Source organism: Echeneis naucrates, chromosome 17, assembly GCF_900963305.1.
Source record: "Echeneis naucrates chromosome 17, fEcheNa1.1, whole genome shotgun sequence".
Classification (NCBI taxonomy): Eukaryota; Metazoa; Chordata; class Actinopteri; order Carangiformes; family Echeneidae; genus Echeneis; species Echeneis naucrates.
Window position 1 is genome coordinate 10786403 of NC_042527.1, and position 8824 is coordinate 10795226.

The window sequence follows — 8824 nt, forward strand, 5'->3', positions numbered from 1 at the left end:
ACCAATCCCACACAAGAAATGAAAGTTTGGAGATGTTGCTCTGAAGCCCTGCGCAGCCACTCTAGTGCTGAGTGCACTAGAGTGCAATGTGAATGCAATGTGGTTAAAAATCACATTGTGAGCTCATTGCTACTATACCGTTCCCATTTTTTTGCTGCATTAAAATTTTCGACAAATTTTTATTTTGGTTCAGTCTTTTCCATTAATTACCTTGGCACCGGTCCTACTCAGCTGCATAATGAAAAGAAAATATGTTTATACCTATTTGTGCATTGCTGCAGAATTGTTTTATGACACAGACCATCGTTATTTCAAAGTACCCCAGGATGCTGTGTTGCTGCTTAGCCTTCTGAAATAGTCAACATGCTTTTTCAGGCATAATCTGGTCTTCACACATTTTCTGAGCAGGACTTTCACATGCAGCCCTCAGAAGAACAGCATTATTTCTACATTTGTTTGTCCCTCTGAAAACTTTTGGCACTTCATCTTGGAAAACTGTCCCTCTCTTGCGAAGTATACTTTGAACACCCCTCTGACCCTTTTATCAGAGTTCAGTTTATACCAAGCCTGCACTCAAAGGTCACCTCTGCTGAAAAAAGAAAATCAATCTGCAATGCAGTCTTTCATCTATGAATAGGTCACTTGATGGCCTATGAAAATCTTCTCTGCCTTCTTTCCAGTTTGCTTGTGTCTTTGCTGTCGGCACTCCCTGGAGGTATTCTCAGCTGCAGCAGTGGCTCAGAGTCAGGGTTGACAGATGACACTCGGCAGGCTCTGAGCTCGCCCTAAAGTCAGAGCTTAAGTACCAAAACTTTTATTAAGCTCTCATTTACACACTGTCTCCCTTCCCTTAAATGTGTGAATTACACAAGGACAAGTGATGCTGCTGTCTGTCTGGTAATTACGTCTCGGGTCAAGGTCAACAGAGATGACCAGTAAGTTAACAGGCCACATAACAGGCTTTTTTTCATGTCTCAGATTTGAAATAAAATTTTTGAGCTTTCCTTCTAATACCCTATTAAAGTCTAAGGAAGAATTATAGTGTTTTTGGCTGCCATGAAATTTGCAGAGATTTTGCCATTTTTAAAATCTCATTCCTTATCTACGTTTGTAGAAGGGGAAAAAATGTATGGCCTTCAAAATACTGCAGAATACTGAGTGCTGGTGCACTACATTGACATTTTTAGCAGTAAATTACAGTATAGTACTATGGTACATGAATGTTGAGGACATACCTAACTGCTTAAGTGGGTCTATAACATTGTATTTTAAATCCCTTGTGTATTTATGGGCACATTTTTACGGGAGCTGTCATTTATAGTCTGTCTGCTGGAAAATGACCTATTTTCAATGAGGTTTTTAGAATGAGAGGTTCCCACTGAAGGGTGAAGGAAAACAGCTCTGCAGAATGTAAAATAGGTGTGCTATAGGTTAAAGCAATCTCTTAATTCTTCAGAAATAAAACAAGTCTATCAAGACAAATTAAAACTCAATATGTGGCTTCTGCTTAATATTCATTGAATCATTTTACTTGCCAAAGCATTTCATAATTTCACAGGGACAAGTCAAACTTAACATTTCACCCTCAAGCCTTAACAGTGAACAAGTGTTTATAAAGCAATAAAGCAATAAATATCCTCTGTCATATTCCAATTATTGTTTCAGTCAGCACACCCAATTTAATATTTGTTGAATTTTGACTATGCTTTCCCTTTACCGGTCTGTGTCTTTCTTTCTTTCCCTTGTTCCCCTCGCTCTCTCTCTTTTTTTATCCCCCCCCCCCCTCCCAAAAACAAGGTCATGAGCTGTCCTTCCCTCCTTCCCTCCTTTCCTGTCTTTCCTTCCGTCACGCTCCATTGGAAAGTTTCCGTGCAATCTTGCAGGTGTTTCTTGGCCTGTGGCACTTCGTTTCACAAACAGAGCCTGACTTCTCTTTCCGCCGCATGGTTGCTAAACAGGTTGTTTAATGAATACAGGTGCCGCGTTCTGCTCTGCCTATCAGGGAGACATGATCAATACTGTAGGCAAGCTGCGTTTAATTGTCTTTTGTCAACACTGTGAGGAGGGGAGAGGAACGTTCCCCACCCCCGATATCTGCCCAATTCTTCATCTTGTGTTATGATAGATGTGGCTTGTCTCATCAACCAACTCTCAGATAGCGGGGAAAATGCAATGCTTTTTTTATGATTGGGAGGAAACAAAACAACATTGGACATAAATGGTCAAAAATTTGTATGCAAGGGCTAACGGGAAGAAAGCATCAGAAATGAAATCAGTTATTTTGGCAATTGAGTACTATATAGTCACAGTTTGCTCTGACATTATACATCAAGCATGAGGCTACCTTTTTAATGCAGCAAATTTTTCTTTGCAATTCTGGCTTTTAGAATCAATAATTAAATCACTAATTTGTATTTTCTTTTCTTTTTTTTTCTTTTTTTTGAGCCATCTCATCCATCCTGAAGCACTTTTCAATGCTACGCTTAGTGTCTATGAGGCATGTTCATGATGAACCCACTGCAAGCCAGTGGAGAGAAACTTTAACATCTTTCATTCTCTTCGCCAGAGGGTGGCACTCTATCTCCTTCTGAAAGCTGCCCAAGGTTCAAGGCTGTGTGTTCTAAAGATTTCCTAGTCAGACCATTTTATGAAAACCACACCTTAGATTTTCTTCCACAGATGGTAAAAATGTATGCATAATGTTGAACTGAATATCAATTTTACATTGCAGTAAAGGTGCTCAAGTGCATATGTAAGTAATAATAAAGTATTATTTGGACTTGGATAAGCTGAAATGTTAAATATGAATTGGACTTCTCCAGATATTTCATGCACATGAATGTGACCCAGAAAGGTAAAAAAAAAAACAACAGAATATGAATTTAATTACAGTAACGATTCATCTTGCTATCTCAACTGTTAAAACAAGATAATTCTCATTTGTGAAGGCTGATAAGGAATTGTCTTTTTTTTTTTTTTTCTGGGTTCAGTGATTCTCTCACTGATAAACCCCTCGCTCAGCTACAATACTTGGGCAGACAGTGGCCCAGTGTCCTATCTCCCCTCAATTAACTTCAAACTGCTCTCCATTACACGCTACAATGAGACATGCAATTTCATTACCTCACGCATGCCCATCAGCGCTACTAATTGTTTTTCTTTATATTTTCAGCTTCCCTCCATCTCCTAGGGAGTGGGTGTGACAGTATCTCATGTTCGGAAAGATAGAAGGATACAGGAGGTCGCGGGGGGAGGAGGTGGTGAGGGTGAGACAGTCCTGGTGCTGTTTTATTGGTTCAGTGGTGAACAGAGCTGGGGAGGTAGGCTGTCAAATGGCAGGAAGCTGAAGCACTCACCAACACTTAATTCACAATCAGCAAAAGGTCAACATAGACACAGACACATACAGAGAGGAGCTGTATACTGAGCTAACAGGCCAATGTCAGTGTGACCCCGCTCTCTGTCCTCCAAGCACAACAAATCATCAGTCATGCTCTGCTAGACTTTGGAAGTACTTCTATTGCGCTCTGTGCAATGTTAGGTACTCCAGACTGAAGAAACAATGCATTTTCTCTGATAAACAATACCCCGATGGACTCTTGAGATACAAAAACACGCATAAATTGGAAAAGTTTGAAGTAAAAGAGGTTTGTTGAGTTCAGTCACATGCAATTTGCAAACTGCAGATGCATCATGCAAACATGATCAAAATAAACCACCAATTTTTTTTTTAAATGGAAAACACTGAAGTAAAAAAGAAGCTTGAATTAGCTTGTAGATATACTTCATTTGAGAACTGTTGTGTTTCAAAGTGTTTTGAAATAGTTAATTAGAATAGAGTTTGTATAGCAAGTCGGGGGCAACAGAAAGAAACAGCAATCACAACTTAAAAGTCGCCTGTTTACTCATGCGCAGACACGTGTTTTTTGCATTCTTGTCCTAAATCTAAATCCATAATCACTGGCCTGTTATATAAATATGCTATATTTTGCTCTCTGCCAACTACTAATGTCTGGATGCTCAGTGCATTCTAATGGCCTATCCATCTCTGTTGTTGGTAACATATAGAATATGTGTGGGCGATCAATGACTTGTAGACGTTGAAAAACGGCGAGGATGCCCAAGCCTAAATTCTGAGTGCTTCCATGCCTGTTTCTTAGACGTTTGTTTTTGTTACCTCGCCTCTCTCCTGCCAATATATGAGCTGAATTGAATAGAATGCATCCAATTGAATGTGCTCCGATGACTGAGATGTGAGGCACGGTCTGCAGTCCTAAACTGAAATCGTTTTCGTCGTGCTATCCACGATTTGATTCGCTCACCCAACCAGCCGAGACCAGTTTGTGATGAGGTGCTGGTCTCCAACAAAGCTATAGAAACCACGTCCGTGCTGTTTCACCTTCGCTGAAGCATCCAGCTATTGCACAGAGAGAAAGATGAGTAAAGAAAAAGGACTGACAAATAGGCAGAGAAAGGGGAAAGCGAGAGAGAGATGAGGAAAAAAGTCTTGGAGCTTCAAGGTTGCCTGCCCAAAATCCTGTGCAGTCGAGCATATAAAAACAATCAAAGCCTTCAAACACACACGTACACGCAAACACATTTTTTGTACAGCTTCTTAGTTTTGTCTTAGTTCCTTGCTGTGTCTTTTTTTTTCCCTCATTACATAAAACACCTGGCTGTGGTTTGTGATGGTCAAGCAGGAGGGCTAAAAGAAAAGGCGCCTTCATTTTTTTTTTTTTTTTCATTTTTATTTTTAAAACCGGAGGTATAAGCAAAACAATGAACAAGGAAACGTTTGGTATTCTAATTACTGAGTGATCTGCATGTAATCAAACAACAACCCAAGCTAGAGGATGTACGCCATAACAGGAGAAATACAAGTATTTTTCTTTTTTTGTAAAGGGACGAGGCATGGAGGCGTTCTAGCAAACCCTCATTATGTTTTGAAGATCCGTCTTCGCCTGCAGCACCCAACCTATGCCCCTTTTTGCTCAACCTAGCTGTAAAAGATAACAGTGAGCAGCCACAACCAGGTAGAAAGGACCGCATTTGAATGTCAACTGTCAAATATCAGAGAAGCTACAAATGGCACAGCAACTTTGGCAGTGTCGTATAAATGCACATTATCTCAACATGGAGCAACTGTGATAAGGCGAATCAAAGCCAAGGGAATTTTAATCATGATATTGAGGATTAGACATGGGAACTGAATGGCATTAATTTGAAGTTGCCTAACGATGAACTGAATGCAAAATGAAAGCAATTCATAAGAGATGCATAAAGAATAGACATGGTAGGAGGTATATTTTAATAATCGATGCACTGCTTTATTTATGCAAATACTGGGTAATTTGTAATTATCTGAGTGGGTGCATGTTTGGAGTCTTTTTAAATCATCTCCTCGGTGTATAACTAACAGCAACCGTATATAGCTACCCATGCTAATGAGCTAGCTGGAGATTACAGATAGGATGAGATGCTACAACACAAAAAAAGCCAAGCACAGGCTCAATCACTACTGATTTGGAGTTCGACTTGCCATTAAAAACTGAGTGAGAACGACAATGAATTCAGTGAACGAATGTTTCTTTGACCAGTCAACCAACAGAATCTAATCATATAACTGAGGAAAAGCATTCATAGCTGTTACAGTAGTTTGCTCTATACTTGCATCAGATTGGTTACACGGGCATAGAAATCTTGTTCCATCCTTGGAGGTCTGATACCTTCTGCTGAAGTGTATTTGTGTGTCTGCGTGTTTTTTTTTTTTTTTGCACTTGATGAGCTTGCCCCATGTATGTGTCTGCAGTACTAAACCAACATTGCCTTGACCCTCACTCTTCTAATGTAACTTGTATACCAGTGCACTGATGAGCAGGAGTTTGTGGTCGTCTCCAGAGAGGTCCGACGCTGACAGGAGGATACGGTGCACACTCACCTAGTCGATAAACAATCTGAGCATCACAAAGGAACAATAGCCACCATTCTATTGCCCACCCAGCAAACACGTTCTTTGAAAATGTCAAATGAAAAAGCTATTGCCAGGGAGCAGCGTTCTTTTGATTCGAAATGGGCTCATCATTTGACCACTACAGCCAATTTATGGACTCTCTACAAATCGGATCAGAGCGTTGGAGTTCAACCTGCAACTATTTAGGAAATTGCAGAAAAGCACATAAAATGAACAAGTCATTGCTGACGTGTAAAAAGCAGTAGGGGAAATGAGAAAAACAACATTTTCAAACGGAAAATTGAGCCTGAGAGGCACTTAGAAGAAATGCTTGAGTTTCTTATTTAGCACAAAACCTCAGAGTTAATCTCCATCGACAGACGTCACGAGAAGTCAAAAATAGCAATGTAAATAAGTGATGCAGACAGGACAGATTAAAGTGAACAGAAATGGAAACTCGTAAACATCCGAATAATACAGACTGAAAGACAAAAGGACAACAGTGTCTTTTCATCATAGATACAGTGGCTACTTCCTTGGAAGACCACATGAGTGTGAATTCAATCAGATTTAATATGTCTCCTCCTTTGGAGCTGGGCCAAGAGAAACCACCCCGTCTGATCAGGCCGGGCCTTTTCATTGCTTTGGTAGCTTTCTTCAATTCCTTCAACCGCCATTGCTCTGATCATCTCTCATTTTCTAACTCTGCTCTGCTTCCCTCATCCCACTTCTTACACCCTTCAAGTATGGTCTTTTACCACAAACCTTTCCCTGTGTTCCCTCACCATGTTTTTTGGCCCCATATTGTTTGAACCCTATAGTATCTTTCTACAGCATAATGAGATGAGGACAGCTCTTAGACGTTGACAGGTATGCATTATGTTATAGTGCTTGGATAAGAAATTGTAAGTTAACTATCTGAATTGATAGCTAGACAAGGTGGACGATATGGGCAAAATTGACTTCTGGTCGATGAAATATAACTAATATTGACATTATAAAAGTCACAGAAAAACCTCCAAAAATGTCCCCAACAGATTTATGTACCTACAAACTTCAGAAAACATGAGCCTGCCAAGTCTATGAAACATTCTCCAATAAAATCTATATATTATTTTAGATATAAAAATGTTACAATGTTATATCACTGTCCACTTTTTATTTGTATTCAGCCTTGATATACAAAAAAGTAAGATGACATCACTGTCAAACAAAATCTGTTGATTTGTCAATATCTTTAAACTACAAAACAGGCTTATTTTCTTATTCTTGTGTGAATAGCTTGTAACAAAAACTCTTCTGCCATAATAAATAACGCGAAAAGTGTTCAGGTTTGCTGCAGAATCCAAAACAAAAAAATACAGTGCACAGCAATAAAAACACATGTGAGATGGGGATGATGCTGTTTTAGGGACAGACTGGCTCAAACATCTATATGATCTTATGATCTGAGCTGAGCTGCTGCCGCCGAGCTCCTCTGCGGAACATTTAGCAGCACACTGAAACCTGAAGTTTATCCGAAACTCTTCCACACCACCGAATTACTCTTTCCTCTTATCAAATCTTTTGTCTAATTTATTATGACTTATGGAAGTTTGTCAGAGTTGAGCCTAGTACTCCTGAGTGCTGATGTGGTGTACGTTATGATGCACAGATGTAGGAGGCTTGAATTCAATGAACTCACAGCAGCGCCCTGCAGTGAACGTCGATCAGTTTTTTTCTTTTACAGTTTGTAGTAAGATATATATATATATATATATATATATATATATATATATATATATATATATATATATATATCTGGGTGAGGCCAGTCAGTGAACAAACTATATTGGTGCAGAAAGATCAACGTCATGATATACCAACATTGAGTAAGATGGCTCTAGATCATGAAATATCACCCCTTGAAGCCTTAAAGTCCATCCACAATCCCACCTTTCATTAGTTTTCATTGAGCTTCCAGCCGTCATGTTATTAAATTCACAGCCCATGAACTTGGCCACTGAATGCAAGGGAAAAAAAAAAAAATTAATGGAGATTAAAATAAATTATTGGACAATTATTTTATTTTCAAGGAACATCTTTATCATATCCACTGCCCCTTACCCTGGTTAGTTAGAAACGGTTCTTCCTTCTCTGTACCAGCCTTATCAAAAGGAGAGGCAGGCAGATAGGATTCTTGTCACATCATTGGGAAACTGTGCCAGGCAGATCAATGTAAAAATAATTTGTAATGCAAACTATTTTGTATCAAGACATATAAAACCTGGCAGGAATGATATGACCTCCCTGTAATTTATTGGAGGAGTAAAGTAGATCATATTACACATGCTGTCCAGATCCTTGACATGTTGATGTTGACAGATCACTGACATGCAAATGTACCAAATAACATTTTCGCAATACAAATCCCATTCGGAGAGACTATAGTTGGAAGATGGAAGGAACTTTCTGGAGAGCTTTTAACCTCAGAGGACATGCTTTCTGATAAGGGGACACTGATGGAATATTCTAGTGGTAAGTCCATTTCCCCTCGCAGAGGCACGGAAATATTTAAGGCGCAAGATATTTTTGTTTGTTACAGAGTCTGGAAGAATAAACAGTAGAGAGTGTATTTCAGAAGCATCACAACGCTCAGAACTGCCAGTAGAAGCCAGAGAAAGCAAGGTCCATCTAACAGTGTAACACTCACGGGTCATTAGGAAAATTTATATCTTAGCTAATTCAACTTCAGTAGAGAGAACTCTCCAAAGCAGCTATGTAGAAGTGCTTTTAGTGGACTGGTACGCTGTACAGGTATTTATTTATTTTACTCTTTACCCATAGTGCATCATATGGTTTACATGTTCACCTCTTGAAAAATTTTATGCAGTA